The sequence below is a fragment of the Heterocephalus glaber genome, unplaced genomic scaffold, assembly GCF_053883595.1.
Source record: "Heterocephalus glaber isolate CG9 unplaced genomic scaffold, H.glaber_assembly_v1.0 deba00001472, whole genome shotgun sequence".
Lineage (NCBI taxonomy): Eukaryota > Metazoa > Chordata > Mammalia > Rodentia > Bathyergidae > Heterocephalus > Heterocephalus glaber.
The window spans coordinates 98,488,662-98,501,245 of NW_028258315.1; the positions used below are offsets into that span (position 1 = coordinate 98,488,662).

Consider the following 12,584-nt stretch of genomic DNA (forward strand, 5'->3'; position numbering starts at 1 on the left):
AAGGAAACACAGAACGTGGGCTATGCTAGCCAGTCAAACAGTGATCTCTCTGTCGAAGTGCTGTCTCACTGGACAGGAAACCTCCTTAATTAGGCAGTGGACTTTTTTTTTTTTTTGCAGTGCTGGAAATCAAGCCCAGAGCCTTGTACAAACTAGACAAGTGCTTTATCACTGAGCTACATCCTCATCCCTTTTTAGTTTTAATTTTATTTTGAGACAAGTTTCAGTTAACTTGCCCAGACTGGTCTTGAATTTGTAATCCTCCTGTCTCAGCCTTCCTAGCAGCCTGGACTTTTTTTTTAATCTTTCAGTTTGGTATTAATGTCAGTGAATAAACAAATGAATGATTGCCACGATAGCCATACAACCTCAATTCCTAACAAAACAAAGTTCAGTCCCAATTCACAAGTCACAAATATTCTCAGTTTATTAAATGTTCGTTAACAAGGAGTAAATATCAAGGAGCTACACTGTACCAAACAGCATTACAGACTGAGACACAAGGGATTATGTCCTCAGAGAGTTTCCTTGGCTGACTAAGAAGTAGCTGATAAAAGTTCTGGATCCCTCTAATAGAAACTCACTCAGTTTCACTCAAGCAAGGAAGACGAACAACAACAACAACAAAATACAGTGTGGAATCCACACACAGGAAGCAAGGCCATCAGAACTTGAAAACCCAAAGCAGACCCCCGAACATGCATGCACACCTTGGGCGATCTCAGACTTTTCTAGCCAGTCCCGACATTACATGATACCATTATATTTGTCACCTGTCCAGTGCTGGGACCAAACAGCTGACACCTGCAACTGAAAGGAAGAGAGGTTTATTTTGGCTCACAGCTTCAGAAGGTTCAGTCCACAGTCAGTTGGCTCCGGGTCAGGAACATCATGGTGGAAGTGGAGGAAAGCGTCTCAACTCATGGCAGTTGGGAAGCAGAGGGTGGGACCAGAGAGGCAGGGGCCAGGGACCAGACAAAGTACTTAAGGGGACACCGGGACACTCGACGCTCTGCTTGACTAATCTCCTAGGACTCTCTCAAGCCAAGCAAGTTGACCATCAAGATTCACTGTCACAGCTTTGAAGGTCAAGTGGCTGCTACAGGTGCCCCATGATGCCTGGGTACTTGGAGGATGGGCCGCACCACTTGCTGCCCCTCACAGGGCCATCTGCAGGTTGCCCCTAACAGTGGCATCTCAAAGACAGCTGCTCCTTGACTTACAGCCTAATAAACCCACCCTACGTTGATAAAAGCATAAACTGGAGATGCATTGGGTACAGCTCACCCATTAAGCAGAGCCCAGACACACTGTGGGTCCTGGCTGGTGGGGAGCTGCACTGGCCAGCCCGGAGTGAGGAGGGTCATGGCGCAGCTTCCGAGGGACAGACAGAGATCAGCACTCCAAGCACAGTCTCTCCTGAATGTTTGTGGCGTTGGTAGTAGCATAACGTTGAAAAGTCCTAAGATGAACCATTATATGTTGAGGGTTTATAGGCAAAAGGGACCCACCAATGAGGATATAGCAGCGGGGCCAGCGGGGCCAACAGCAGAGGGCAGAGTTCCAGGAAGGAAGTCAAACTACAGCTTTGGTCAGTCAAGAAAGGAACTGTGACTGGGAGAAGGAATCTGCCCCAAATTCCTTCGAGGGCAAAGGCCGCGGGCTTCCCCTGTGAGCGTCTGAGGCCTTCTCAGCCTGGCATTTCGGGGAGATCCCTCACCCGGGACTCCCTCCGCAGCCGGGACCTGAGCAGGAAATGTCTCGTTGCCCCCTGAGAACTGCGCGCTAAGTGCGAGCCAGTGAGCCCGGGTCAGAGCCGCGGCGCTGCCCCGTTCCGGGCGCGCTCAGCCCTCAGGGCCTCCTGTCAGTACCAACATCCAGGGTCCCCTGCTCAGGGCGGCCGCTGGAACCAGCGGGGTCTGCACCCCTCGCCCCTCCACTGCCCCGCGGTATCCCTGATGGTGCTGGAAGCAGCTCCACCCAGGGCAGCCGAGGCAGGGCTCCTAACCGCAGGCCTGACAGCCCGAGCCTTCCTCCGGGGGCTCCGAGCAGCACCCCGGGCTGCTTGGTGCGCGTAACGGGGGCGCACGGAGCGCTCCCCTGTACTCCTTTGCAGCACAAGCTCGGTAAACATCCGCAGTTGGCTTTGGCTCTTTAGAAATTCAAAGTAGAAAGTCCCTGGGTAGCCAAGGTGGGTTTGCAAAAGAGCGTACAACCGAGAAAGACTGGCTTGAAGCAAAAGGGGAAATTAAATAAGACAAATCTAGTAAATATGAAAATTATTCTTTATACTGTCAAAAATTAAAACAAAATGAGATTATCATCTTCCACCAATGATGCTAGAATTTTTGGTCTTTTGAGACAGCATCTCACTATGTAGCTCAGACTGGCCTTGAACTCGTGAGGATCCTCCTGCCTCAGCCTCCCGGGTGCTGGGGTTACAGGCACGCACCACTGCACCGTACAGAATTGTTTTTAAAGGAGGATGGGGCTGTCTTCAGCGCTGTTCCGATTCTTCCAGCCAAGGCAGGGCTCAGGCCTCGCCTCACCCCTGGGATGTGCCGGATGTGAGCTGCCTGGGGCCTGCGCTCCTCGCTGGGCCGGAGCGTCAGCGAGGAGGGCTGCTGGTCCGCTGCCGGACACTCCGATTAGACGTGGGGCCGAGCAGGAAGTGACCAGCGGTGAATTAAACAGAAAGAGGACAGACGGGCAGACAGGAGCCGGAAAAGCGGGCGCTGAGCAAGGCAGCAAAGGACCTGGCTCTTCGGTGTGGTGGAAGGGGGCTGGGGCGGATCCCACCCGGCCGCCCGCTTCCTCCCGAGCCTCTCTGCGTCCCGTCAGGTGGATCCTGCGATCTTGAGATCCTTCTGGCAGAAATCCTACGAATACAGAGTCCTGGAAGGGGTTTCGCTGCTTTTTCTTAAAGATCTGCAAATTACAGACCGGAAATGGAAACAAAGTGGTCTCCCTCACAAGCCATTTTCAGGGGCGTCAGTGACGTTCTCCCCCCGGGGAAGGCGAGATGCTGCACAGCCCCGGGCCGCCAGCCGGGCTTGGGGCTCCTGGAGATGCAGGTCCAGGGAAAACGGGAAAGCAGGAAAAGGCCAGCATGCGCACTCCTGCCATCCCAGCACTCAGAGGGCGGAGGCAGTGGGCCTGCAAGTTCGAGGCCAGCCCTGGATGACAAACAGCAGTGAGGCCTCGGCTCAGAAAGAAGGAAAACAGGTGCAGGGAGAAATGGTTACTTTCTGTGTGTGTGGATAGAAAAAGCAAAGGTTCTGGAAAGCACACCCCCAAATTTAGGTTCCAGTAAAGAATGTGGGGAGAATTCCACCTGTCTGTGAAGGGCGACCAGTTAACGGCACTGCGCCCACTGACGCCTGGGTAGTTACTTAACGCTAGGAGGAAGTCTGTCTGCTTGTGGTTCCCCGGGGAGCCAGGTGGAAAAGGGGCTCAGCGGCAGCTCTCCGTGGGCGGGCCAGGGTTCAGGCCCCACTGCCGCCCAAGGTCAGAAGAGTCGGCCAACTTCACTGCTGCCTGAAGTAACAAGTGACTTTCGGGAGTCTGAGGGTTAATCTTGATGTTGATGTCAATATGAAGATTTTTTAAAAGGAAGCATCTGGCTGTGTTTTCCAACTATTATCAAAATAAAATTAGATGAAAAGACAAATGTGCACAAATGGCTATTTTGAGGAACTCTTGAGAAAATAAAATTACGAAATCAATGAAGCATCAGGAAAATGTGTTCAGCTGTGGATATGGTATAATTGCACCCTTGAATTTTTTGCAAATGGCATACACACACACACACACACACACACACACACACACTTCTCCTGAGTGCCTTTCCTAAAATTCCCAGGAGTTTAGACGTGAGCAATCATATAACCGACTCTTCAAAAAACTGTCAGAGGGTCAGACATGGAGAATTTACAGCCACAGTTCTCCCTAAATCTTCGGACTAATTACTGTTCCCAGCTACTTCCTCCACAGTCTTGATCGAATCCACTGCGAAGTCAGGAACACAGTCTTAAGGACTATATACTTTTCTCTGTCCCAAGCCTGTTAGAACTCGTGTCAAATTCTCTGTCCGACTGCTCCCGTGGCTTGGTCAGAACAGATTTCTGTCCTCTCTCTGCCCCCTTCTGTGGCACTGTGAAAATCCAGTACCAGATAGGATACTGAAGATAAGAATAGAAAAAATAAATAAATAACAATAGAATTTAAAGCTTCTTTTTGTTATTCTTCACAGTAGCTGTTGGGTATAAGCAAACTAAGGTATAAGAATTAGGTAACAGTTTCTTCTCTGACTACACCGTGCCCAGGAAATAAGGGTTTCTGTAAAGACTGGGAGAGTCACAGGAGGGCCGGCTCAGTGTTGAGAGGGGAGGACACCAAGTATCCAAAAGGGCAAGAAAGACAGGGAGCTGAGACCAGCCCGGCACACACTGCGCTTACCCCATCCAGAGGACTTTCGGGTCCTCCTGACCACTCAGGCGCTGTCCCCACCTGCCTGATGGGGGAAATGAAGGTGAGAGAGGCAGGTCACACATGAGCAGGTCGGGGGGGGCTGGAACTCTGCCCACAGCGCAGCTGACCAGTGGGAAGGGGGGAAAGCAGAGGAGGGCAGGTGAGTGTTTCTGTAACTAACCTGGAGCTGAGACAGTCAGGGCTGGGGAGGATCAGACAGCTCTTGGACCCTGGCGATGTTTAGAAGGGGACTCGTCTCAGTATGGGGTTCACAGAGCAACCAGGAACATAAATGCAGCATCCATAGGCCACAGAGGAACACCAGTCAGAGGCCAAGGACAGGTGACATTCGCAAGCTAGGACAGTCGGAAGAGGATGTGCTTAGCAAAGAGCCATTCTGAGATGGGCCCATGCAAGGCAAGAGAAGGCCTGCCAAGGCCCAAGGCTGGAGCCTGGCCAGGGCTCCCTGCCCTGGACTGAAAGGGCTCAAAGCGGTGGCCGGCACCCGGGACCTGTGTAGTGCAGCAGCTCAGAGGAGCAGACTCAGCCTGGGCAGGGCCTGGCCGAGGACCTCAAGGGGAAGGGCCGGGAAACACCCCGCAGTCTCCGTCCTCCCTCACTGCAGCCCCTGTGCAGGCGGAAAGGCGAGGGGCCCTCAGGAGGAGCTGGAGGCGCCTGAGTCTGCTGGTGCAGGAGCTCGCGCCTCTCCTCCGGGGACCACGCGGTGGGTGAGCGGGGGAGGGGGAGAGTGGGCCGAGGCTGCAGGCTCCCCGAAAGCAGGAGAGACTGCAGCGTGGAGCCCTCAACCGCTGGCTGGGCACAGCCACCCTAAGAGCGAGCGGCCTGCACTGGGGGCCCCACCAGGCCACTGGCGTCTCAGGTCCCGCGGACGTTTGCTTGAGTCGTGACCCCACGCCGCACAGGGACAGAGTTCGAAGCTCCTTGGGGTGCTAGAGCCCTGGGAACGGCTCTCTGGGGAAAGGACGTCCCACCATTTGGGGCAAGGGCGACACCCAGAGGGGAAGGGTGTGGGTGGGGGTCAGCCCTTCCTCCTACTCCCAGGCGGGATCGAGGGGGCCGTTGTCACCGGACCCCGTCTCCAGAGAGCCCCGGTGACAGAGTGGGAACGCGAGGAGGGGGGGAGAGCCCACAGGACGTCAGTGTCATCGCAGAGGATTCCCTGCCCCTCGAGTAGTGAACGCAAGGCAAAGGGGACTAACAGCCCGAAGCCCAAGGCAACCCCTTCCCGGCTGTGCTTAGGCATTTTCCCGGGCCCCGGGAGGGGCGCAGCGCCCGAGCCCACCCCAAAGCGGGAGAGGTCTGCTCGGGCCCAGTGTCGGGGCAGGCTCGCTGGCTCCCAGGCGCGGACCGCCTGCGGGCGGAGAGCCGGAAGGCCCAGGGTCCGCCGAGCACCCCAGCCCGGCCGCCCCGCCGGACCCAAGTCCCGGTCACCTTCCTCGCCAGGCGGAAACTGCCCGGCTGCCCTGCTGGGCCTCCTGTCAGATCGGGGGCCCGGAAGCTCACGCGTGTTTCGGAGCTGCAGATCCAGGGGCCCTAGCCACGCGCGGCAGCATCCGCAGTCGGCCTCCTCCTGGGCGGCCCCTGCCGGGCGCCCGCCACGCACGTTCCCGGGTGCGGCGCGCCCCCTGCTGGCCGCGCCCCGCCAGGAGCCGCCCGGGCCTGGATGGGCTGTGCTGGGCGCCAGGGAGGCCTCGGTCCCCCTAAGGTTTCGCGGGCAGACGCAGAAGCGGCGCTCCCGGTGCCCGCTCCCTTTCCCGCGTCCTCTGGCTGCAGGCCGCCGCCAAGCTCAGGCCTCAGGCCTCGGGCTAACGCGCCGCGCGCTGTCCGTCCGACACGGTGCCAACCCCGCTCCCCGCGTGCCCCCAGCCTGCGAGTCTTGCTGTCGTTTTCCTTCTGAAGAGAGGCAAAACTGTCCGCGCTGCCCTCGCCCTCAGCCCTGGGCGCCCAGCTGGTCCCCCCGCTCCTGGACGAGTGCAGGGCCTGTCTTCCGGCCGGCCTGGCCCTCCCTTCCTCCGCAGCAGCTGCAGCCAGTCCTGGCTGCTCCAGCCGCGGGGTCCCCTGCGGAATGTGCGTGAGCTCACAGCACAGTGGGGAAGGCAGGCGTGGGCAGGCCCTCTCACCGGCCTCCCCGCTGAAGCGCGGCGAGGCTCCCACGGTGAGCTCGGGGCCACTGAGCCCCAAGTCCGATCCGGGCGCCCCCTGGAGGGCTGTCACCACCCCACTGCCGAGCCGGGCCAGAGTTCTGGGTTCCTGACCCGGCGAGGATTCCCGTTTCTCACACATCCCCAGGCCACCCTGCCGGCCGAGGACCGGCCGCAAAACGCCTGCTTCGGGCTTTTCGCCGCCTTACATATTTTCAACATTCTGCGCCAAGGCCTGCCGGGCAGGGTATGGCCCGCTGACCCTGTGGCCTCCCGCCTGCCCCGACCCCCAGGCCCTGTCCCCCGGCCGCTGTCTCTGCCAGGCGGCACCTCCCTTAGCTCGCCTGCTGCCGGGCTGCCTCGCAGTCTGCCAGGCCCATGAAAGGTCCCTGCTCAGGGATGCCTTCCCCGGTGCCCTGTGCAGTGTGCGCCTCGCCATCCCCTCCTCCTACTCTATCTCACCAACCCTTTTATCTCCTGTATTATTATAATTTGCAATTATTTTATCTGTCTATCCACTCAGAATACATTTACCAATCTGCCAGAACGGAAGCTTTAAGAGGGCATGGAATTTGTCTTCCTGTTTATTGCCTGGCACACAGTAGGTGCCCAACAAATGGTTACTGAATGAAGGGCTGAATGGAGACGGAGTCAGAGAAGGTAACCTGTAGAAGTAGCAGCAATAGCAGGACAGAAGCCATTTTCCCCTCGGGCTTCCTCTGCCCTCTCATCTTTAACGAATCTTGGACCTGCACGAGGTCTCAGGATCGTCTTCAATGTACAGATGTGGAAATGGATGCCCAGAAAGACAGACACGGCTGCAGCCACACCAGCTCGATGTGGCAGAGCCAGCCGTGAGCCCAAGTTGCCTGTTTCCAGTCAGAATCTGTCATGGGGAGGCAGGAGGGATGACAAGGCCGAGCGGGAAGAATTCTCCCCTCGAGGGGTCTTTGACTCTAAATTCTTAGCCAAGGCAAAATATCAAATGGAGCTGAAATCAAAGAGCCCTTGCCCTACTTTGCAGCTCCAATTCTCCCAGAATCTCTTCCAAGAGAAGGATCAAGCAATAATAGTTGGCTCCACTTTGAAGATGTTTTTAAACAGCTTGCTTGAAGCCTTTGGAAGAACAGCACAGACAGGAAGTAGCAGTGGTGGGACTGAGCCAGCCCACCCCCACACCACCTGTCCTCAGTGTTCAGCACCAAGAAGACTGTATCAGTATCCAGTGGGACATTGGTTCTATAGCCTTGTATAACATGGTATAACATTTGCATATTGTGTGTGTGTGTGTATCTCCTCCTTCCCCAGCAGGTATCCTCCTTGTTGTAATTAGGAAATGGGAAAAAGAAGACTCAATGAAGTTGTGATGGTCAGGCCTGGAAGAAATACACATCGTTTCCCCCACATGCTTGGCCAGAGCTGTGGCAAATGGCCACACGTAGCTGCAAGGGAAGCTGGGAAATACAGCCTAGATTCAGGGGCTACTGAACAACTACTGGGGACCTGGGGAAGGTGGTGGAAAGAAGACAGGCTGGGTGACCAGTCTGCTCAAGTCCAGTCCTGGCTAAGTGAGGACACCATCTCGGTGAAATTTACCAAGTCTACCTCAAGTCCGATTCTAGAATTTTCAAAATTTCACTACCTGAGCAAACTCCTGTTGAGCATCCACTATTTTGCTGACATAGTTCTAATCCTTTGAGTTAACAAATCAATCAATCAATCAATCAGTCAAGGGATATGATATCAGCCCTATGCTTTCTCTGGTTGACATTTTGAAGGCACTCATGGCAAAAGTTTGACACAATCATAATATCCAAGGCTGTTTTTAAAACTTGACATAAATCATCTCATTTAATCTTCAGAACAGCCCTATGAGGTAAGTGCTATTATCACCCCCATTTTTCGGAGGAGGAAACTGAACCCTAATGAGATGAAATATTTGTTCGCAATCCTCTTGCTTCTGAGAGCTGGGAGTGATTTTAACTACATTACAGGGTCTGTACGATTAAACGTCAGTACTTTCTGCACGTTGACACAGACGCAGGCCTGGCCTAGCAGGTTTCAGAAGAAGAGGAAGGTTTGGAGGTGGAGTAGTTATAAGGGGCTGGCGGTGTGGCTCAGGGCCAGCGTGAGGGCAGAGTGGCCTCAAGGCCTTAGCTCCCACCCCCAGCATGAGCGTGCGTGCACATGCACACGCACACACACAAGGCGGCCATGGAGGGGAGTGACGGGTGTGGACATGGAGGGTGCCCATCCTCACTTTCCCCTCCTGATGTCAGGGATGAGGGAGCTGCCCTGGGTGAACCTGAAGTTCTTTTGGTAACAGCACAGTGAGTCAGGCAGGCCTGCACCTCTCCGCCTCTGGGCCCCCTGTGAGAGTGGAATGAGGCCTCCTTGATGATGCTTTTCCCCAAGTCCAGCACAGGGGTGCAGCGCCCAGTAGGGCTCCGAGCCCTCTCTGTCTCTCCCTGGCCCTGTGGGCAGGAGGCAGATGGTGCTCGTCCAGCCACTCTGAGAGCCGGGTGGGTACCTGAACTCGGTACCCGGGGGGTTGGGACACCGGGGAGCAGCTGGCTCCTGGCCCAGGGAAAAGGCTGGAGCCAGGGCACAGGGCCACTTCTCCTCCTCCCCTGCCCATCCAGGCAGGGCAGACTCCGGCCCTGGCAAATCCCATCTCCACTGGCCGCTGAGAGCCCTGGCAGGCAAGGTTCAGACCTCAGGGTGAGGCCAGAGCCTGGGGTGTCGCCTGCTCCATGCAGTGCCTTCTGGGATGCTCCCAGGAGCTGTGCCCGCCCGGCAGGTTTTGAATAGGGCAGATGACAGCGAGGAGGAAAGGCCGCGTCTTGGAATGGTCGCCTGGTAACGCATTGGGCCAGCCAGGTGGTCTCTCCCCTTCAGGGGCAGGGAAGGCTGCCTGGGAGGCAGGGGAGCACCGAGCGGGCTCCTGAGCACCGTGCCCACCCCACTGTGGCACAGCCAGGCCCAGGGGCTGGGGTGAGCTAACTTAGCCCACCTGGCCCTCCCTCATCACCTTTAAAGTGGGTCTAATAACAGTCACACCCTGGTTGTTATTGTAAGACTTCAAAAGAGAAAAAACGGGAAGGCTTAAGGAGGGCCAGAATGCCGTGGACTGACCTTGTAAGGCCAGCACCCCGGTGAGCTAGAGAAGGGGTCACCGAAGCCCAAGTCAGAACAGCTACATTTGAGAGCCCAGTACAAGAAGAAAACACAGACCCCCATCCCACAGGCAGGAAAAGGGTGGCACTGGACCAACATAAACTCAGAGAGCCGGCCTCTCTTGTGCCTCCAATGGGCCGTTTAATGGGGCGCCCCCTCAGGCGGGCTGCCAGGCCCCCAGGACCCCTCTGCCTGTCCAGTAAAGCCACAGGCTCCCTGTGGATGGCAGGAAGGAAGCCCTGCCCGCAGATCCTGCACCCTCCGTGCCTGGACGCTCCAGGTACCAAGCGGCGGGCAGTAGGGTCCCCACCCAGTCCAGTGGCCCCTGAAGGGACCCAGAGGCTGGTGGCCTGGGCGTGGCTGCATTCACACTGGACTCCAGAAGAGACCAGGAGAGGGCAAGCCCTGCCTTCCAGGTCCCCGCCAAAGGTGGAGCCGGAGCCGCTGCAGGATCTGGGCACAGGAGACAGGGCCAGAGCTGGGCCGAGAGACAGGCAGTGGCAGGGCTGGCCCTGAACTGAGGCCCCCAGCAGCACTTGACCCCAGGCGTCAGCCACAGTGGAAGTGTCACAGATGCCAAGACAGCATGGTGGGACTTGCACCCAAGGGCTTGTGTGGCACGAGGCCAGGTCTGCTGTGCTCTTCCCATGCCTCTGTCCCCCTCTCCATCCCTAGGCCTCAGTTCCCCCCTCTGATGAGGGGCAGGGCTGTGTGGATTTTCCAGTTTTCACGTTTTACAGAGTCCCATCAATTTGCTGGGTGCCATGGGACGCTCTGTCCCTCTTGGGAGATCAGTTTCTCCATCTGTAAATTGGGGATTTGGTGACTGAAGGACTCTGCCAAGGTTATGTTTGGAAACGCTCCTTGTCTAGGTCCTGCGTGTGTGCGTGTGCGTGTGTTACCAGGGGTTGAACCCAGGGCTTCATGCGTGCCGCTGAGCCGCATCCCCAGCCCTTTTGTATTTATCTGGGGCCAGGGTCTCGCTAAGTTGCCCAGCCTGGACTTGAACTTGCAGTGCTCCTGCCTCAGCCTCCACTGGCTCACTCAGCTCCCTCCCTTCTCTGAGGGGACCTTTCCCTTGTGGCAGGGAAAGCAGATTCACCAAGCAGGACCCGGGGTGCTGGGCTCAGCACACTGCTGAGCCTGGCTGAGGCAGGAGATCCGGGAATGGCGAAGCTGGTGGGGGAAGTGGGCATCACCTGCTAATTACAAGATCCTGACACACGCGATCAGTTCCCACGCCCTCCACTCGGACTTCTCCAGAGAGCTCCAGCAGGTTTTCAGCAGGGTGGCCTGGGCCTGACCTCAGCCTGAGGCTGGGACCCGGATGTAGATTCTCCCGGGCTTCCTTGAGATTTGGATGGCGTAAAAAGAACACAGACTCCAGGAGGAGTCTCCCTTGGCTGCTGTGGCTTTCCTCACTGTAGCCCACCCTGTGTCTGCCAGGGAACTTTTATCTAGCTTTTTCTTCTTTTAGCCAGTTTGTCCCTCCCTCCTCACTTTTAGTTTTTAAAATAAACTGCCTTTTTTTTTTTTTTTTTTTTTTTTTTGTTCGTTTCATGCAAGCCTTTGAGGTGAGAAGAACCTGGAATCTAACTCCAGAAGGAGAAGATAACAGCCCAGAACCCGGTAACGTTTACCTTGTGAGCTACTATTAGAAGGGGACTATGAGGTGGCACGGGCTGTGGTAGGGACACAGGTGTCCAGGCGCCCTGTACGTAGAGCTCCCCCTCCTAGGAATAAGGTGGAGGGCAGATGGAGGGGCAGGGGAAGAAGCTGCAGCCCTGGGTGAGTCTTTCCTCCTCCTCCACCAGGGGGCAGCCTCCCTCAACCCCTGCCCCACACCTGCCCTTCCTGGAGAGGCAGCCACCTGCGGGAGTTTCTTCCTGATAAACAGAACTGTCCTCCCTCCTGAGAATAGAAGTTGTCCCAGGAAGTGGAGGCAAAAAGGATCAAGATGCCAGGTGTATCTGTACCAGTTCCCAAGATGCAGGTACTTATTATGTATTGCAAACATAAACAGGTAAGAAAGAAGTTGGGACAGAAAACAAACCCTAACTTCCCCTTGTGTCCCAGCAGCATCCACCCCAGGCCACCCAGGACTGGATGTTGCCAGCATCAGGAATCCAGCCAGGGTAGCTGGTGACACTGCCGTCATGGTTTCTGGCATGGTGACCACTTCAAAGGCCAGGGGATGGGAGGGGTTCCAGCCATCCGATCTATAGTCCTGCAATGGCAGGAGGGGCATGGGCTGCTGCCATCCACCTGGTGGGTTCTTCTCTCAACCCAGAAGCAATTACGAGGCAGAGAATCAAAAGAAGCCTGAGCAAAAGTATTATTGTAGAGCGACAGCAGACAGCAGCATATGCAAAGTGAAAGCAGAAAACCCAGGGACTGGACCCAGGAAGGCACCCGAATTGGCTGCCAAGACTCTCTTTGTCCAGGGGTTTTCATACACAGAAATGGCTCCATCTCAGCCAAGCTGAGGTCAGCCATGGGGTGGTGTCAGGAGTTGGCTTAGGAGTGGGCCTCAGGGACTCGGGCTGGGTAGCAAGCAGACTCGCAAGCACTGTTCATTGCAACTTTTCTATGGTGAGCAGAACAAACACACAAAGGCACTCTTTGCAGAGGTATGGAGAGAGACTGGGTGGTGCTGTTTGTCTGTCACTTGCTTACCTCATTTCTGGGTGAGAGGAGCCTGCCAATCTTGCTGCGGTCATTGTGCCCTTCCCTGAGGCTCCCTCTGTGGCTGGCTTTTCCCCGGCCACCTGTCTC

General features: G+C 56.2%; 1 long non-coding RNA gene across 7 annotated transcripts in view; it reads right to left on the reverse strand.

Moving 5' to 3' along the window:
• The window catches only part of LOC147826502 (uncharacterized), a 10,567-nt gene extending 3,660 nt beyond the window's left edge, over positions 1–6,907 (reverse strand). For 2 of the 7 annotated variants that reach the window (XR_015439210.1, XR_015439208.1), the window contains exons 1-2: positions 5,923–6,907; positions 711–4,826 (exon numbers count right to left, since the gene is read on the reverse strand). This is a non-coding gene — a long non-coding RNA (uncharacterized LOC147826502). The remainder of the gene's footprint in view (positions 1–710; positions 4,827–5,922) is intronic. The other 5 variants (XR_015439213.1, XR_015439211.1, XR_015439209.1 and 2 more) reach the window with 5 other exon arrangements.
• Between the last annotated feature and the right edge of the window lie 5,677 nt (positions 6,908–12,584).